The sequence below is a fragment of the Helianthus annuus genome, chromosome 5, assembly GCF_002127325.2.
Source record: "Helianthus annuus cultivar XRQ/B chromosome 5, HanXRQr2.0-SUNRISE, whole genome shotgun sequence".
NCBI classification, from domain to species: Eukaryota; Viridiplantae; Streptophyta; class Magnoliopsida; order Asterales; family Asteraceae; genus Helianthus; species Helianthus annuus.
The window spans coordinates 44481416-44502590 of NC_035437.2; positions in this window are offsets into that span (position 1 = coordinate 44481416).

Consider the following 21175-nt stretch of genomic DNA (forward strand, 5'->3'; position numbering starts at 1 on the left):
TGGCACACCCTATCAGGGACCAGATAGTTTCCAAGCGTTGTTCGACCGACATGAGTGGTACTACACACCACCTCAACAGACATCACAACAACCGCGACATCCACAGGATCCCTCTGAGGATTCACGCTTTGTGGCAGTTACGCCACCACCTCCGCCACCGGCGCAACCAGTAATGCCTGATCCGCCAAGGCGTAGGAGGACAAATGCTCGTATGTCCACACGAGGAGGAGGGGGTATCCACTTCAGCACCCCTCGACACTCTAGTAGTAGCCACTATCCGCCACTACAAGAAGAAGGACCTTCAAGTCCTATACAGGAGGCGAACTCCGCACCAGCTGCACCAAATTCGCCACCATTTGGGTATGACCAACCCATACCTGCTTACACGGGTCCAACGGCTTACAACCCGTTCGAACCGTCACAAGCACATTACAACTACAATTACGAGCACGACCCATATGTGGTGTCGGCTAGATATAATGCACGCTATCCTGACGGAGCTCATGGGAACATGGGAGCACCGGACTACTCAGCTCATGGGTATCCAATACCTCCCAGACCTCCAGTTCCGCAACAAGCGCCACAACCACGATTCTCTCCTCCTGAACAGGAAGAGATACTCCAACGACTAGATCGTGTGGAGAGAGAGTTCGAGGAAGAGAAAAAGAGCCACCGAGGATTTCTCAAAGGCTTGGCGAACCTACTAAAGGGCAAAAAGAAGAAACGTGACCACTAGCCCTTAATAGTTGTACTAATGTAATTTCTACTTTGAAATAAGTCCCTGCGTGGACACTTATCGTATTTTAGTCCCTACGTGGACTTATCTTTTAGTCCTTGCATGGACACCTATCTTATATTAGTCCCTGCGTGGACTTGTCACTCATTTTAAAACCTCTATGGAGGTATGTACTATTTAAAAGACCCGTTTAGGGCAATATGTGATTGTATTTGAGATTATGGAATGTATGTTATGAGTTTTGTTTTAATATGTATGAAATAAATCAAAACCATTCCTTTTAAATTGATCTGCCAAAATAAAGAATCTTAAGGGTGAAACCTAGCCTGGTGTCTTTTAAGATCCGGCCAAGATGGTATGACCTAATTAAAAGATTCAGATTCCCTGTTAACCTCTGCAAGCATGTTGACAATCATGGCAGATGTGATTCGTTAAAATCACACACGTCATTCTTATACAATAATCCTTTAAAGGATTTCAAAGACCCAACTAAATGATTTATAAGTCATGGGCAAGGATCATCAATAAAGGTGATCAAATTATTAAAACATCCATTAGAGATGTAGTGCCTACGGGCCAATCATGTTAAAACATCCATTAGAGATGTAATGCCTACGGGCCAATCATGTTAAAACATCCATTAGAGATGTAGTGCCTACGGGCCAACCTTATTAAAACATCCATTTGTGATGTAGTGCCTACGGGCCAACCATATTAAAACATCCATTAGTGGTGTAGTGCCTATGGGCCGTAATAATTGTCTTATAACGACAAAAGACAGCGGTGGTCTATGACTCCCTGTCAGAAAGAGATAAAAGAACTACGGTTCAAATCTCTATGCCTTTGATTCTCTGAAATCTCGGCTAATATTATAAAACATCCTCGTGATTAGGCTTTACGCCGCCAATATTATTATTATAGCTAAAATAGGATATATTCAAATCCTAAGATTAAGTGAGTAATAAGTTAACCAAATATGGTCTCTGTTACCATGGTTAACGAATTGTCATAAAAGATAATTCTATAATAAGCTCCTGAATAAAATTTTGTTATCTTCTGTAACAGATTCAAGTTACAATGACGGATCCCAATGGAGAGAATAGCCATACAAATGAAGATGACTACGACAATGCGCCAGTGCATTTGACAGGCGCACAGTTAAAGGCTCTGATTGACAACGCTGTTCAGGCAGCTCTGGATCGTCAATATACTGAGTCTCAAGGCAGAACCGTATCAAAACCACCCTCCAAACCAAAATCACAATCCAAACCACTCTCCAAACCCAAGAAAGATGACGATAATCACTCGTCCGCTGAGAATAGTATTCGTCGTGAACGAGAATATACTGATGCGTCCGGTGCCAAGGGTTGCACCTACAAGTACTTCGTGTCTTGTAAGCCCCGGGAATTCACAGGGGAGAAGGGTGCTGTGGATTGTATCACCTGGCTGGATGAGATGGACACTATTGTGGACATCAGTGGGTGTGCGGAGAAGGATGTGGTGAAATTTGTGTCACAATCATTTAAGGGCGAGGCCCTAGCGTGGTGGAGAGCGTTGGTACAGGCATCCGGTAAGTCTGCTCTATACAAGATGACATGGGAGGAATTTATTGCTCTCATTAAGGAAAACTACTGTCCTCAGCATGAGGTAGAGAAGATCGAGTCTGATTTCGTGTCACTGGTGATGACAAACCTGGACTGCCAGGCCTATTTGACGAGCTTCAATATGATGTCTCGCCTGGTCCCGTACCTTGTGACACCAGAGTCCAGAAGAATCGCCCGTTTCATTGGGGGCTTAGAGCCTGCGATAAAGGCTAGTGTGAAGGCCTCTCGGCCGACGACCTTCAGGTCAGTAACTGACCTCTCCTTGTCTCTCACTTTAGATGCTGTCCGTCTGAGGACGCTAACGAGCAAGGAGGCGGAAAAGAGGAAACGTGAGGACGACACCTCACGTAGGTCAGGAAAGAAACACCGTGGAAACGGTGATGGAAAAAGAGGGGCGGAAGCAAAGAAAGATGGCCAAGCTGGAGAAAGGCCCAAATGCAAAATCTGCCAGAAACCCCACTCTGGGAAGTGTAGGTTTGGGTCAAATTCACAGTCCCAGCCAAAGTCTTTTGCCTGTGGACTATGCAAGTCCAAGGACCATAAGACGCTGGACTGCAAGAAAATCAAGGATGCAACATGCTATGGTTGCAACGAAAAGGGGCATATCAAGAGTAACTGTCCCAAGAATGCCAGGAAACCGGAAGAGAACAAGAAGACAAATGCGAGAGTCTTCCGTATGGATGCAAAGGAGGCTGTGCTGAACGACAATGTACTTACAGGTACTTTTCTCGTAAATAATATATTTGCAAGAATACTTTTCGATTCAGGCGCTGATAAATCCTTTGTAGACCAAAAATTTTGCAAACTATTGGATATGCCTATCAAAACCCTAGATGTGAAATACGAGGTAGAGTTAGCAGACGGCACGATAGAAACCGTCTCCACTGTTCTAGAGGGATGTGAAATGTCCATTAAGAACCACTCTTTTCCTCTATCTCTACTTCCCTTCAAACTAGCGGGTTTCGACATTGTTCTAGGCATGGACTGGTTATCCCGTAATCAGGCCCAAATCATTTGCAACAGAAGCCATATTGTGCTAAAGACTCCGAGTGGTGAATCGCTTACCATTCGAGGAGACACGCAGTATGGATTACCCGAGGACGTATCTATGCTCAAAGCTTCTAGATGTTTGAAGAGAGGCTGTGTCATTTACATGGCTCAAGTGATAATTGAAGAGCCCAAGCCGAAGATAGAGGATCTTCCTGTTATTTCTGAATATCCCGAGGTTTTCCCCGAAGAACTACCTGGTTTACCACCAGATAGACAAGTGGAATTCAGAATAGATATCATACCTGGAGCAGCTCCTATAGCTAGAGCGCCTTACAGGCTTGCTCCGACTGAAATGAAGGAATTAAGGACCCAGTTGGATGAATTGTTGGCAAAAGGTTTTATCAGACCTAGTTCGTCTCCCTGGGGAGCACCTGTCCTATTTGTAAAGAAAAAGGACGGATCGATGCGGTTGTGCATCGATTACCGTGAGCTGAACAAAGTTACCATCAAGAATAGATATCCTTTACCAAGGATCGACGATCTGTTCGATCAGCTGCAAGGAGCGAGCTACTTCTCGAAGATCGACTTAAGGTCGGGCTATCATCAGCTAAAGGTCAGAGATGAAGATGTGCATAAGACAGCATTTAGGACTCGCTACGGTCATTATGAGTTCCTAATGATGCCTTTTGGGCTCACGAATGCACCGGCTGCGTTCATGGATCTCATGAATCGCGTCTGCAAGCCGTACTTGGACAAATTTGTCATAGTCTTCATCGACGATATCCTCATATATTCAAAGAACCAAGCTGACCACGAGAAACACCTCCGTTGTATTCTCGAATTGCTACAGCGTGAGAAACTCTACGCCAAATTCTCTAAATGCGAATTTTGGCTACGAGAGGTTCAATTTTTGGGTCACGTTGTAAGTGAGCGTGGTATCCAGGTGGATCCCGCTAAGGTGGAGGCAGTCATGAACTGGCAAGAGCCAAAGACGCCTACCGAAATTCGTAGTTTCCTGGGGTTAGCAGGATACTACAGGAGATTTATTGAGAATTTTTCGAGGATTGCTGCGCCCTTGACTTCCCTAACCAAGAAGAAAGAAAAGTTCATTTGGGGCCCAAAGCAGCAAGAATCCTTCGAAATCCTGAAGCAAAAGCTGAGCAACGCACCTATGTTGACCTTACCTGAGGGTACAGAAGAATTCGTAGTTTACTACGATGCATCACACACAGGCATGGGATGTGTGCTTATGCAGAAGGGCAAGGTTATTGCCTACGCTTCACGACAATTAAAGGTGCACGAAAAGAATTACACCACCCATGACTTGGAGTTGGGTGCCGTTGTATTTGCACTAAAATTGTGGAGGCATTACCTCTATGGTATTAAATTTGTGATTTATTCTGATCACAAAAGCCTTCAACATCTGTTCAACCAAAAAGAGTTGAACATGAGGCAACGCCATTGGATGGAAACATTGAATGATTATGATTGTGAGATCAGGTACCATCCCGGCAAAGCGAATGTAGTCGCTGATGCCTTGAGCAGGAAAGAAAGGGTAAAACCTATTCGGATCAATGCCAAGAGCATTGAAGTCAAGAACAATTTGATTGAGAAGATATTAGCTGCACAGCGAGAGGCTGTGTTAGAAGCTAATTATCCTAAGGAAAAGTTAGGAGTAACTGAAGAACAGTTGACTCTTAGCAAGGATGGAATCCTTAGACTGAACGGACGAATATGGGTTCCGATTTATGGAGGGCTACGGGATGTTATCCTCCAGGAAGCCCATAGTTCCAAATATTCGGTCCATCCTGGAGCCGACAAAATGTATCATGACTTAAAGGCAAACTATTGGTGGATAGGCTTGAAAAAGTCTGTAGCCGCCCATGTAGCAAAGTGCTTGACTTGTGCTCAAGTCAAAGCCGAGCACCAAAAGCCGTCTGGCTTGCTACAACAGCCTGCACTTCCCGAGTGGAAGTGGGAATGCGTAACTATGGACTTCATAACCAAGTTACCCAAAACAAGGAAAGGAAACGACACAATATGGGTTATAGTCGATAGGCTGACTAAATCAGCTCATTTTCTACCCATCAAGGAGACGTATAGCTCCGATATGCTAGCCCAGCTTTATGTTGATAAGATTGTAGCCTTACACGGCATACCTGTGTCTATTATCTCCGACAGGGATACTAGATACACGTCTCATTTCTGGAAGAGTTTCCAGCAATCTTTGGGCACGCATTTGAACTTCAGTACGGCTTATCATCCACAGACGGACGGTCAAAGTGAGCGTACAATCCAAACACTAGAAGACATGCTTCGTGCATGTGCAATCGATTTAGGTGGTAACTGGGATAAGAATCTACCCCTAATCGAATTCTCCTATAATAATAGCTACCATACCAGCATAAAGGCTGCACCTTTCGAGGCATTATACGGTAGGAAATGTAGATCGCCTGTTTGTTGGGCGGAAGTAGGAGAGGTCCAATTATCAGGACCAGAGATAGTTTTCCAGACAACGGACAAGATTGTCCAGATCCGGGAACGTCTCAAGGCTGCCCGTGATAGGCAGAAAAGCTACGCTGACCCGAAGCGTAAGGACCTTCACTTTGATGTAGGTGAAAAGGTGTTGCTTAAAGTGTCGCCCTGGAAGGGGGTGATGCGTTTCGGCAAGAAGAGCAAACTGAGTCCGAGATACATAGGACCTTTTGAGGTCATTGAACGTGTCGGGCCAGTCGCCTATAAGCTGAACTTGCCTGAAGAGCTCAATGGAATTCACAATGTGTTCCACATCTGCAATCTCAAGAAGTGCTTCGCCGATGAATCATTGGTGATCCCACACACAGATGTGCATATAGATGAGAGCTTAAAATTCGTAGAGAAACCGTTGTCGATTGAAGATCGACAGGTGAAAAAGCTTCGCAGAAAGCACGTACCGATTGTAAAAGTCAAATGGGATGCTCGTAGAGGTCCCGAATATACGTGGGAAGTCGAAGCCACAATGAAAGAAAAGTACCCCTATTTATTTGAGTAAATCTCGGGTCGAGATTTATTTTAAGGGGGTGAGGATGTAACACCTCGAATTTTTGTGTCCAATGATGTGTTAACACGTGTCATTTGATTACACGTGGCATCTACATTAAATAAAGGACTAATTTTGACAAACCTTGAAAGTATGTAAATTCGAGGGTTATAAATGTCAACCAAGGGTAAATATTCTGTATAGTAACCCTAAATAATGCTTGTACCTTCAAACGAATAAATCATAGATCGTACGGAAGCGAAACGCGGAAGAAAGTGAGAGATTACAAACCACAGGGGTTAACTGTGTCAACATGTTTAATTATACCTCTGAGTGACCCTTTAACGTTCCCGAGGCTTTGTAACAGTATAATACACTCACTAGAATGCAATATATAAATTTTGCGAAGTTCCGTTTTAAAACGAGAAAGTTACGATCGAATTCGTGTGAGAAGGGTTAAAAGCGTCAATAATATAATTTAAGGCCTTCCGGATAATAAATAAATTTAACCGAGGGCTTAACAATGTGGGTAAATAACGCGAGGTCCTTAACTGTAATTAATCAAGGGCCATATCGCAAAGTTACCCCTTCAAACCCAAAAGGTCAGGTAATTAATTACCAAGATTTTATAATCATTACTAAAAGATTTAAAAAGATTTATTTTAACCCCTTACGGACCGTAAAGGGTATGCCTTACGGACCGTAAGGAGGGGGAATGATTGCTGATGATCCGCCTATGGCTTACGGACCGCAAGGCCGAAGCCATACGGTCCGTAAGCGACGCCCAGCGACAGATTGTTGGCTGTTGGCTGATTTAAACGGCCAAACAAGGAGTAATGGGTTTCTCAGAAGTATGGGTGCCCCCTACTCGACCCATAACTCTCTAGGACACATGCCATCCATCCATGATCAGTTGTAGAATGGTGTGTGATGATCTTGGACCTTGCCTTTGACTATAAATAGGCACATTGTGTTCATAACTTTCATCACAACTCAAAACACTTCTCTGGTCACTTCTAAAAGCTCTCAAGCACTCTTCTTTGTTCTATAAGCAAGTCTCAACTTCTGTAAGTCGTTTAGATCTTTTGTAGTTCAATTTATACTTAGTAAATAGCTAAAAACCAAACCGTCGTAAATACGGTTTGACTTCAAAATAAATCCGTAATGGCTCAGGCTTATGACGGATCAAAAGTAGTTATGAGTTGGTATTTATGTGGGTAATAAACCTCTAAAAGGGTTCCCTCTGATCACCACTCTAACTAGCTCAAATGTCGAGTCAAACGAATGCTTAAAAAGTCAACAGAAAACTATTTTTGCGATTCTTACATAATCTGTAATGCATATGCTATGGAACCTGTTTAGACACTCATAAAACATGATATTAAGTATACAAACTTGTTTGCGCTCGTTTGAATCGACCATTTGCTATATTAACCCGGTTCGGAGCCGAATGTCGCAAAAGTTTGACTTTTGCTTTGACTTCAGTTCTGACCCGTTTTAGTGAGGTATAGATATGCCTTAGGACTCTCTTAGGACCAGGTTACATGAGGGTTTAACCCTCTGTGACCGGTTCATGAATTGTCCGAGTCTTTTACGCATTTCCGTTAATCGCCTAAAAGTTGACCGTAACGCCTTTTTAAAATAAAACGAGTATTTCGGACACGTGAACGGACCATAACCGTGCTTACTAAATTATAAGCATGTCCTTAAAGTTTCACGTCAATCCGAGGTCTAGAAGGAGAGTTATGCTAAAAGGCGCATTTATAAGAAACTTTTGTAATAAACGGCGCAATTAGCATAACGCCTATCTAAACCAAGATTTCGTCACCAAAACTTTTACCCACTGTTGTAAAATAACATTTTTGGAATTTTAAAGATTTTTAATAATTTTTACCTTGCTCATAACCTGCGGTTATGGCTACGGTTCGGTAAATACCGAATATGCCCTTTTCGGCCAAAACTTGAGTTCTACAAGGTCTTTTGACCCGATTCCAGTTGCTACTGATTTTAAATAATAAATAAAGTATTTTAGACCTTATAAACTGTTCGGGAAACTCAGATTTCCTGTAGAACTCGAAAAGCTCTTTAAAAGTCTTTAAAATGATCGAAAAACCCCTACGGGGCGATATATTAACTAAAACTCGTTACGGGCATCACGGAAGGTATCCTACTGATACCACAACCTCTTTAAGGCATATTGACTTAGGAAATAAGCATAAGACTCTCATAGTTAACCGTTTCGCCTATTGTGCGCATGGTTCGGCTTATGGAACTAGTTTTCATAAATTAGCCGACATGGGTCAAACCATATTATTTTGACCCCAAAATCCAAAGTGTGAACCTTGAACCCATATAAAACAAGTCTCTGAACTTGTTGGGCCGGAATCACACTCCATTCTCGGTTTTCGCCTTTTCGCGCGATTAAACCATATTTATATTTCGGAACCAACCGGTCTAGGCTACGGCCAATATAAGGACCCGTTAGGATTCTAATAGGTTAATTAAAACCTTCGTTCCAGAATAGGAGCCCCAGTAAAAGCTACTTGTGACGTAATCCATTAAGGAATATACTTGCAAAGGTAAATACTTTAACTTATTTTCCCTTATACGGGCTTGGGATACGGTATATTAATACCGCTTGATTGAGCATCATATCTTCCATCGCTTAGGTGGTTAATTGAATAATGTGATCGGCTCATTTAAACAGTCTTGTTACTTAAAAGCCTTTGGGGGGTTAATGACCGTTGTCCCGGATATCCTTGGCATCATTTTACGAAATGGCCACGACCTCGACATCCCGGTGTAGGCGTACACCCGGTATATTATGTCGACATTATTATTAATAAAAGACGTAGCCGTTGGTTTTTACACTACGGTTTTACGCAATGTGGTGTGTCTATTAATCTTTAACCCGGACAGGATCCGGGCTACTGAACGCATAAAAGGACATGTAATTCGTTCACAAGATTTTAATAATTTTCCCAAGTTATAAAAGAGTTTGTGCCTCGTGCATTCAAATCAATTTTAATAAACATTTTCAAATGTGTCAGTTGAACGTATTTACCAGTGTAAACTGACGTATTTTCCCAAAAAGATTAAGTGCAGGTACTACACGAAATTGGCTGGTAGTAGCTTCCTAGCATCGTGATAAGTCTCGCAAGCTTGATGCTGTATCTGACTGAACAATACTTTATTATTATTTTGATCCCCTGTGGATACAATTCGACTTCTGTAATACACTTGATATTACATTCAAAAGGTTGAATTATATTTATCTTTTTGCTTCCGCTGTGCATTCATATAATTGTGTGGTTTGACTATATTGTTGCCAACTACGTCACGGTAATCCCCCACCGGGCCCACCGGTGATACACGTGGAAATCGGTGTGTGACAATGCACCCCTGCAGAGGTGCTTGCTATGCTCAGTGACATCGGAAGGGTGCTTAGAGCGTTATTTATGTTCCCCACAATGTTTTTATAATTGTGGGACAAGTACTTGGTTTTTCATCAGTGGTTGTGCATCTATTACCAAGATACCCACTGAAGTAGTAGTGGTTGAATACACCTATTACCAAGATGCCCACTGTTAGCGCTGTATAATTTGATTATCTGACTTTGTTATTATGAAAAATATTTCGTGTCAGAGTTGTTTTTTACCGTGATATGCATTTCAAATGCGGTGGTAATATTTTGTACCGTAATATGCAGTTTAAATGCGGTGGTATGTTGTGTTTACAAATGTTTATATGAACACTTGTAGATATCAGAAAGTGCTTTATAACCCGTGCGGCGTTAATGAAGACTTGAACAACAAAGTGCTTTCTAAGCACTTGACGTGAGTGAACACTCATTGAGATAATAAAATGCTTTATACGCGTTAGGCGTGAATGAGCACTTTATGTAAGCTACTACGTGCTTTTCCTGGACGCGCACTGGCGTGTGGAATGCTTATAGTAGGTGGCATGTCTGTTTACCTCGCCGACTGTGGCGTGAGGATTTTCTTTTATCCATGTCGCAGACTGGTGTGGAGAATACATATCTGAATAAGTATTTTTCCTGTCGCATAGAGTGTGGAATACTTATTCGAATAATCAAGTATACTAGTTTTGTCGTGCGTTTGTCTTGACTACCAAATTGCATATGCGTGTCAAGTGGTATAGTCATAGGCCAAATGATGTGAAAAGTATAAATATTGTCTGGCATATTGAAACATCCACATTATATAAGAGCCGATGCGGGTTAATGTGTAGTGGATATCACCTTAATGGGCCGCCTGAGAGAAAATGATCACTTTTAAGGCGTACAGGCGCTATACCCTGCTAGCCCCCCAGTTCAGTGCTGCTAAAGGATGTTAGTAGCTTTGAACTTGATAAGTACTAAAAAGAAATCGACAAGCAAGTATAACATGCGAAGAAGACTCTGAGATGCTTATTAATCGATTTAAACGTATTGTAGATAAGTGTGCGTACAATAGGGGTGAAACCTTTATCGACACTTTTTGTTTAGTGGGCCATTCTAATAGGTACCCTTTTAATATATGCAAGAATTATCAGGTCATTTTGAAAAGCAAATATATAACTTATGGAGTATTCCGTCAAGCTATCAGGTTATGAATGAGTATCATATTTAAGGATGAGATTAAGAACCTGTCACCCGCGAGTCTTGTGCTTAGTTGTCTGACATAACGCTTATGCCGAGTTTGAGATTGTCTATCGAATTTAATAATCCAACGATCGAGGCGACATGGTGAGAAATTACCTAGCTAGGTCCGCGTGCTTGCATAAGAATTATTCGACGTATAGTATAACACGTGTAAATATTGTGACCATGTTCGCTCATAGCCGTGTTGTCCCGAGAAGATTGCCCAGTTCAATAATGTTAAGCATGTTAGGACTTAAGTATCCAAAGTAATGATATAGGCGCATACGACATGCCTGATGGCCGATCGAGCGTTGCCCAATGCATGTGTGGTAATGAAACCTTCTGTTCATGCGTTTGGGATTTTGTATGTTTAAGGTAGCATTGTCATATCAGGTTATACACGGATCATCATATAGATATATGTATATAGTCAAGTGAACCAAAGGCGTGCAATGAGATGCCAAGCGCGTTTGAACAAATAAAAGTGTATCGCCCAACTAAATAAAGCAATAAAATAGGATTGTATCTGGAATTGCGTTCCAAAATATTTATATAGCTCAGCTTAGTGACCTTCAGCTTAGGTCTATCCGAAATATGGCGAGAACATTATCAAGAAGACTGTCTAGCTTGAGGATGTTAACTCCTACCGCTGTGCCACTCGGTTTTACTAAGTGTCAGCTTTCAAGACTTAATTGTAGCTGGGGCATGAATGATTAGCCCGCTATGCTAGTCTCCCGGTCTGTTGCTGCTTAAATAAACATTAGTAGTATTGAAATAACAAGGTAGAAAATTGCATTATTTGCATAGAATCGACATGTATACATAAGTTTTACCAAAGCGCGTCCTACTTAGACAAGGACTATTTTATGTACGAGTCGAAATGATCGAGCTTGGTTGTTATTTAAGATATCTTGCCCATGGCGGTATTATACTGCGACGATAATATTTATGTAGTCTCGAGATGACTTGAAGAAAATGATTTACGTATGCTCTTCTTAGTGGCGTGTGGAGAATGTTTATCTAAACTTCGACAAGTAAACCTCTCTATCACGCTAGGGCGTTTGAGACACTTGCCCAAAATAATAAAGTGTTTTACGCGGTTGGCGTGAATAAACACTTTACTTGAGTTATCACCTGTTTTTCCTATGGCTGAGTAATGTAATCCCTGTCGCTTATGGCGTGTGGGTTTACATATCCGTACCTGGTGAGTAATTCAAATATGCCTTCCAAATTTCGTGGCATCGTTTGTTTTACTTGCTGATAAGCAAATAGTGATATGTTGCGTACCTGGTGAATGATTCAATCTATAGCAAAACCCACAAACGCTTAGGGTCGTCTAGCTGTATACAGAGTTGAACGTCTACACGATTTGAATCGCCCATCCTTGTTTTGGTATTTGTTGAACTTTGAGTTGTAGCAGCGTTGTACCCTGCTAGCCCCCCAGTTCATTGTTGGTAAATAATGTTAGTAGCATTGAATTTAAATAAACTTGATAAATCCTTTTTTGAAGACAAATATGGCTTATAAAATGCAGCATCGAGTCATCTCGAGTGTGTGACTGTTTTGAAGGCTGGCTGATAGGTAATGGCGCAACGCAGGGCTTCCCGCAAAATAGGTTGTGTGTCCAAGAGATCACGGCGAGTAAGCGTAACCCAACAAAGGTGTTGCGTAAATGCTGACGATGTGAAGGAAGCGACATTATGGCTGGTCAGTTGTCTTTATACGACGTACTCCACCGGTGATGACCTAACCTGCTTGTCTTTTTAGGTTATATATATAGATCAAGGCGTTGGCACGACATATGTCATTCACCTTTTATATGTGTGCTTTGCGCGCCTTTTCATATGTAGACCTCGAAATAATCTTCTATTTCCCTGTCTTGTACAAGATCCCGTAATTTTCATGTTGGCATCTTCTTTGAACAACGGCAAATGATTCACTATGCATTTACCCAGGTGCAACATTGTTTTGAAAATAAAAAGAGTATATACAGGGGTAACATGTGGTTACGGATTGTTGTCCCTTAGCAGGTTTCATCCGCCAGAGATGGTGCGGCGCATAAAGGTGTCTGCCAAAATGGCGTGACAAATAAAGGTGTCCGCCGGAGGTAGCGCGACCAAGAAAAGTGTCCGCCGGAGGTGGCGCGACTAAGAAAGATGTCCACCGAAGGTGGCGCAGCCAAGAGAGATGTCCACCGTAGGTGGCACGACTAAGAAAAGGTGTCCGCCGGGGTGGCGCGACAAATAAAGGTGTCCACCGGAGGTGGCCGGGATGTGTTGCGTGTGGCGGTGACAGGGGACACACGCCGGTGAAGAATATAATAGGGTTGTCGATGGCGGGTGCGTAAACACGCCGGTGACGCAAAGGCGGGTGGCATATATGGCGGAGGGAAGGCAGTCAAGTTCTAAATAACATGACTGTACCCTGCCAGAGATGGCGGAAAAAGATGATGGTCCGCCAGAGGTGGCAGGAGATGCAGTTATCCGCTGGTGATGGCGCGACCATACTTCTGCAATTTCGGCTTTTGATGCATGCTTGCTCAAGAAACTAACAAAAACTTGATATTCATGGCCGCCATTCAACAACTTGTTTTCACGTGTCTTCAAAAAAACTGGAGCTAGACGTTCTGGTTTCTTTGTGGCATATTTAACTTCAATGGGGCGCAATCTTCCAGGAAAAGTATATTGATTATTTAAAGCTTTTATAGCTTGTGAAGCATCCTTTATCGTTGCATATTTAACCAAACAGCAGCCATGCTGTTGGAGATTTTTAAATTGCTTGAAAAGAACAACTTCGGTGTTGGTTCCATGTTCACCAAATAAGGAACAGATATCTTCTTCTGTGCCTTCTCTTGGAACACTAGAAACATAAAGCTTGTTACACTTCCCACCATCAAAGAATTCAGGAGGTCCGTGAACAGATTGAGAGAACGGTCTCTCTCGTCCCGAAAATGCAGTGCCATTGGAGTATCCAAATAAGTCACTTGTTTCACTACCGGCGTCCTGGTAGTTATTGTTTTGGTATCTACGGCGGCGATTGTAGTGGCCGCCGTGATTGAAGGGGCTGCCGTCGTTGTAGGGCGGAGTTGTCGTAGGACCGCGGAGAATTGTTGTGTTGATCCATACGATGGAACCGGTGGTAGAACCCTAACGATAATCGGATTCCGGTTGTTTAATTACGGCGTTGAGTAATTGAGTTGTTTTGTGTTCGTTTTTTCCCTTTCTGGTAACCCGGATCATGAGGGGAAATTGATGGCACATATATGAAGATTATTAATCTAGCCATGCTTGGACCAAGAAGTGCACAGATCTGGAGATCGAGTAGAGAATAATGAAGCGTGGTTCGTTGCCTGTCTGGCGAGGTAGTGTGTTCTCGAGCATCAGCGGGTGTACTCGCGCGACGACAGAGAGTGACCGGTAGGCAGAGATTACTCGTGCGGCGGTGGAGTGTGTGCTCGCGCATCAGCGGGTGTACTCGGGCGGCAGCGGAGTGTGTCCGGCAGGCGGAGATTACTCGTGCGGCGGCGGAGTGTATCTGCATGACCCGGTTTACACACGTGATGCTCCGGGATGATGCGCGCCTTATCTCTGCCCGAACACGTGGTGTTACGACAAGAGCACGAGTTGGCAAGAAAATTTTGAATGTGAGCTATATCTGAGTTATGGGTTTAACCCGAGATAGTGTTAGGTCCGCTTTTCAAAATGTTAGATTACTTACAAAAGAGTAATTTTTCGGACATCAAAATAGCAACTTTGACACATAATAAAAATTTGAGTGAATTTCAAGTTTTGTCCTTTATCTTTAGGCCACTTTGCAAGTTTTGTCCTTTATGTTTAAATTTGACGAGTTTTGTCCTTTATGTTTAAAAATCAAGCACGTTTTGTCCTTTATGCTTGATTTTTAAGGACAAAACGTGCTTGATTTTTTAAACATAAAGGACAAAACGTGTTTGATTTTTAAACATAAAGGGTAAAACGTGCTTGATTTTTAAACATAAAGGACAAAACTCGTCAAATTTAAACATAAAGGACAAAACTTACAAAATTTGGGCATGACCCGTTCGAAAAACGGACATGCCCCCTGTTTTTGACATAACAGACAACATTCACCTACGACCCTATTAGCATTAAAATACCCCAACAAAAACAACAAGTTTTCAAATGTAAGACTTTTAACATAATTTAACAACGTAACAAGACATGGACCCAAAAGTATGCATATAACCTAGCGGAAGCGCTTGGTATAATAAGGCTTGAACACGTGCTCGCTCCATATCTCCAAATCGCCTATAGTGGAGTTTTACCTACATTAACAATCCAAATTTTAAAAAGTTAGTTATCACCCTAGTAAGTCATAATCCATTCGTTTTAGCATTATCCATACAAAAATATTCTTACTTTTACGCATTCGACTACCCCAATAGTTGGGTTAGGGATAAACACTCTCATCGAGAGTTAAGCATACTCATTCGACCCATTTAATTGGGTTTAGCATAAACACTCTCATTGAGAGTTAAGCATACACATTCAACCCGTTTAATTGGGTTTAGCATAAACACTCTCATTGAGAGTTAGGCATACACATTACTCTTCGTTATATCCGCATAACGGATTATAAATTTCACATTCATTATGGCATTCAAAGCTATCCGTTAGAACGGATGGCGTTCATCTTTACTTGACACGATTTAATTTCAATCGGTCAACATATATAGCTTAACACAACTTTCGTTAGCATACCCAAATCCACAAAGGATTTGTCACTTACATGCTACTTGTCACATTTATTATGCAAGAATAGTCCTACATCAAATTATAAAAAAAAGAGTGTATAACAAGGATTTGTATGCAACAAAACATACCTCGATCTTGTGCTCCTTCCGGTTTCGTGGTGCTTGTACCTTCTTCCTTTACGCCTACATTAGAACATTCATTCTTTCACTTAGTTTATCGTTTCATTATACCATTTTCATATACATTCATCTTTTAGGCATTTCATCAAACACGTTGTAGGCATCATAATTATGGTTCAAGGTACAAGTCTATTAAGCATACTCCTACTAGTTTATCATCTCACGACCATCACATTCCCTTGAATTTACATAGTTATTTTATCCTAGAATCAGTTTATCTAACATTCAAGTGTTACAACAACATCATATATCAATCTAACTCATGATCACAATCATTATAAGCTTCCTACCCATTACACCATCTCTACAAAGTGGGTTTTCACTATACCTATCATACAATCCCAAAATCAAGCATGATTCTTGTTCAAAAAAGCAATCTTAACTCAGATTTCTTACAATTGATACAAGGAATCGAATTTGGGTTGACCCCTCATTCAACAAGTCCCAGTTTCAGAAAATTAAACTTACCACTTCACTAGTTAGGGTTAGATTTTCGCAAAAAGGGGCTCATGCATCGAATTTTCTTGTGATATAAGCTTCAATTTCTTGATTTCTTGAGTTTAGGGTTTTTCACCCTCCTTCCTGCTCCTTGTTCGATCGACCCCAAACACCAGACATAGGTGTTTTCTTGATTTACTAATTAAAACCCCTTTTTGTTTATTAATTACACCTTAGCCCCTCCTACTTTGAGAGAGTGTTTTAATTTAGGCTTTACCCATTAACTAGCTACCATTTAGTCATGTTTTATTAACCAAGTTACATTCTTTATTATTTGTACTTATTATCCTACTAACATTTTTGGGGCGTTACAAGTCTACCCCCCCTTAAAGGAGGTTCGTCCCCGAAACCTGAGCACATAACTAGTTTAAATTTTTGACATACCGAAAAGAAAAGGATAGTGTTTCCTCATTTCATCTTCTGCTTCCCATGTGAGATCTGAACCCTTTCGGTGCTGCCATTGTACCAACACTTGTCTAACAGCTTTGTTGCGGAGATTCTTCACCTTGAAGTCCTTAATGGCTATGGGTCTTTCGACATAATTTAACCCTTCGTCCAACTCGATATCATCGAGAGGTACTAGTGCTGTCTCATCCGCAAGACACTTTCTCAATTGCGACACGTGGAAGGTATTGTGAATCCTGTCTAGAGCAGGCGGTAATTCTAATCGATATGCAACCCTTCCCACCCGAGCTAAGATTTTAAACGGTCCGATGTAACGAGGACCTAACTTACCCCGTTTGCGAAAACGGATTATACCCTTCCATGGGGACACTTTCAGCAAAACAACATCTCCGACTTGGAATTCAATAGGATGCCTTCTCTTGTCTGCATAAGCTTTTTGCCAATCTTGGGCTGCTTTCAACCTTGTTCTAATCAATTCAATCTTTTCATTCGTTACTACTATTAAATCACTTGGTGCAAGCTCCCTTTGCCCCACTTCACCCCAACATACGGGAGTTCTACATTTCCTTCCGTACAGTAATTCGTAAGGTGCCATTTGAATACCACTATGGTAACTATTGTTATAAGAAAATTCCACTAGTGGTAAATGTTCATCCCAACTTCCCCCAAAATCTAAGGCACACGCCCTCAACATATCAACAAGTGTCTGAATGGTTATTTCTGACTGGCCGTCAGTTTGAGGGTGGTAGGCGGTACTTATGTGCAATCTTGTACCCACACTCTCGTGAAACTTTTGCAAGTAACGAGAAGTAAATCTAGTGTCCCGATCCGAGACAATCGACACGGGCACCCCGTGACGAGATATAATCTCGTTCATATAAATTTCTGCCATCCTCTCTGAAGAGTAAGCTTCTTTGATGGGCAGGAAGTGAGCGCTTTTTGTAAGTCGGTCTACGATAACCCATATTGTATCATGCCCTTTCTTTGTTTTAGGAAGCTTGGTTATCAAATCCATAGTTAGTTCCTCCCACTTCCATACCGGTATCTCCAAGGGTTGTAATTTCCCGTACGGCTTTTGATGTTCTGCTTTCACTTGGGAGCATGTTAAGCATTTCGCGACATACTTGACTATATCACGTTTCATGCCCGGCCACCAATAATTGGTTTTCAAGTCCCGATACATTTTTGTAGCCCCAGGGTGGACCGAATATCGTGACTTATGTGCTTCGTCGAGTAGAGCGGCCTTGACTTCACAGAATCGGGGTATCCAAATTCGGCCGAATCGTGTCTGGAGTCCGGTCGAATTTTCTTCTAGCTTATCAATCACACCTTTTAGTCTTTCCTTCTTTAAATCTTCTGCTCCGAGAGCCTTTATTTGGGAATTTCTTATCACATCAAATAAACGGGGCGTAACAATCATCTTCATGGACTTCACTTGGATGGAAGGTGGATATTCTTTTCGACTTAACGCATCGGCCACCACATTTGCTTTTCCCGGGTGATATAGGATATCACAATCGTAATCCTTAATAAGTTCCAGCCATCTCTGTTGCCTCATGTTTAAGTCCCTCTGCTCGAAGAAATACTTGAGGCTTTTGTGATCTGAGTAAATTGTGCATCTCGTGCCATATAGATAATGCCTCCATATTTTTAGGGCGAATACTACCGCTGCCAATTCTAGATCGTGGGTTGGGTAGTTCACTTCATGTGGCTTCAATTGTCGTGAAGCGTAAGCGATAACCTTTCCCCTTTGCATCAAAACGCAGCCTAATCCCTGGTGTGAGGCGTCTGAATAGACCACCAGGTCTTCAGTTCCATCCGGTAATGTCAAGACCGGGGGACGGGATAGTTTCTCCTTCAGCATTTGAAAGGCCTCCTCCTGTTCTTTACCCCACACAAACTTCTCTTTCTTTCTTGTCAATTTTGTTAAGGGTAAGGCTATCTTCGAAAAATCCTGTATGAACCTTCTATAGTATCCCGCAAGACCCAGAAAACTTCTTATCTCTGTTGGGTTTTTCGGAGAAACCCACTTCATTACAGCATCGATTTTTGAAGGATCAACTAAAATACCCTCCGAATTGATCACGTGCCCCAGAAACTGCACTTCCCTGAGCCAAAAGGCGCATTTTGAGAATTTTGCGTAGAGTTTCTCATTACGGAGAACTTCGAGTACTTCACGCAAGTGCATTACATGTTCATCTTTGCTTCGTGAATAAACCAGAATATCATCTATGAATACGATCACAGACTTATCTAACATGGGTCGGCATACACGGTTCATAAGCTCCATAAATGCCGCCGGCGCATTAGTTAACCCGAAGGACATAACTAAAAACTCATAATGTCCATAACGGGTTCTAAATGCGGTCTTCGGAATGTCTTCTTCTCGTACCCTAACTTGATGGTACCCTGATCGCAGATCTATCTTGGAGAACCAACTCGCCCCTTGTAATTGATCAAAATGGTCATCAATTCTAGGTAAAGGGTAGCGGTTCTTTATGGTCAGCTTATTCAACTCCCTATAGTCGATGCACATGCGCATCGACCCGTCTTTCTTCTTAACAAATAAGACAGGTGCTCCCCAACGCGACACACTTGGGCGTATGAAGCCCTTATCTAGGAGGTCTTGTAATTGTGTCATTAATTCCCGCATTTCCGTGGGAGCTAACCTATAGGGAGTCTTCGCACCCGGACTCAATTCGATATTAAATTCTACTTCTCGCTCGGGAGGGAGTCCCGGCAATTCCTCCGAGAATACATCCAGAAATTCGTTCACAATTTCAACATCTTCAAGCTTCGGGGAGCCTTGTTGAGTATTTACCACGTAAGCTAAATATGCTCTGTTCCCACTAAGCACATACTTAATAGCTTGAACGAGGGTACATAACTTCGCTTCCATCTTTCTTTCGCCTTGTATATTTAATTGCCTTCCACTTGGAGTTTGGAGAAATATAGTTTTGGTTTCACAATTTATCTCCGCGTGGTTTTGAGACATCCAATCCATACCCACTATTACTTTAAATTCCCCCAAGATCATGGGTATAAGATCAATAGCAAACTCCTCATCCTCAATGGTTAATTTACAATTCTTACATATTTCATGCAACAAATAATTTTTACTATCGGCTATCTCTACTTCTAAGGGCATCGACATTCGTTCAATCTTGAAGGAAGGATGTTGTACTATTTCACTAGAGATAAACGACATAGTGGCCCCGGTATCAAACAAAACATAAACCGGTATTGAGTTTATTAGAAAGATACCTGAGACCACATTCGGCTGGGATTTTGCTTCTTCAGATGTAATTTGAAACATTCTCCCTTTCGCCCTAGAACCTCCTTGCTTCTTATTTTCTTTCTTTGACTCTTGCTGCAGCTTCGGGCATTCCGATTTGATATGCCCCTTTTCGAAACAATTGAAACAAGTCTTCGGGTTGTTCGGGCATTGATAAGACGAATGCCCCTCCTTACTGCATTTGAAGCACCCCTTTTTGCCTAACAAACATTCTCCGGTATGGAGCTTCCCACAAGTCTTGCATGGAGTAATTCCACCTTTCGACTTACCCTTCCTTCCTTGATCCTGAAATTTCCCCTTTTTAGCTGGACTAGAGCTTGCACCCTTTTCGCTTGGTCTCTTTTCACCTCGCTCTTCTTGCCTTTTAATTTCAATCTCTCTATCCCGAGCTAAATTGATGAGCTCATTGAGGGTTTCACATTTTGAGGGAGTGATGAACTCTCTAATTTCTGCCTTTAACACGCCATAGAAACGATTTATCTTCATTCTTTCGGTTGTCACCAATTCCCCACAGAACTTCATCTTATCCATGAAAGCATTTGATATTTCATTTACTGACTCATTTTTTTGCCGGAGGCGCAAGAAATCCTCCTGAATCTTGTCGATAGCCGACTGAGGACAATGATATCTCATGAAGGGCCCCTTGAACTCTTGCCAAGTCATAATTTGCAGTCTATCTTCACCTACTTCCTTACTGTGCGCATCCCACCAATCTTTCGCCTGATGGGTTAGTAGACCGGTAGCGAACATCACTTGATCTTCCTTATCGCACCGACTTCGTATAAACACCGCCTCTATATTCGAGATCCATCTTTGACATTCGATTGGATCGATTTTACCGTCATACGTCGTTGGATGACACGCCATAAAATCTTTATATGTGCATCGTCGTTCTTTGCTCTTGCCCTTAGATCCCTCTATCAGTTCTTTCAGTTCTTCAATCTTGCTAGTCATCATGGCATCCACAACTCCCAAAACTCGGCTTTCTACTTCTTGAGCCAATCGTGGGAGATTGGCTTGCATAACCCCTTCCGCTACTTCCGTAACTTTATTCTCGAATGCTTCTTGTCTAGC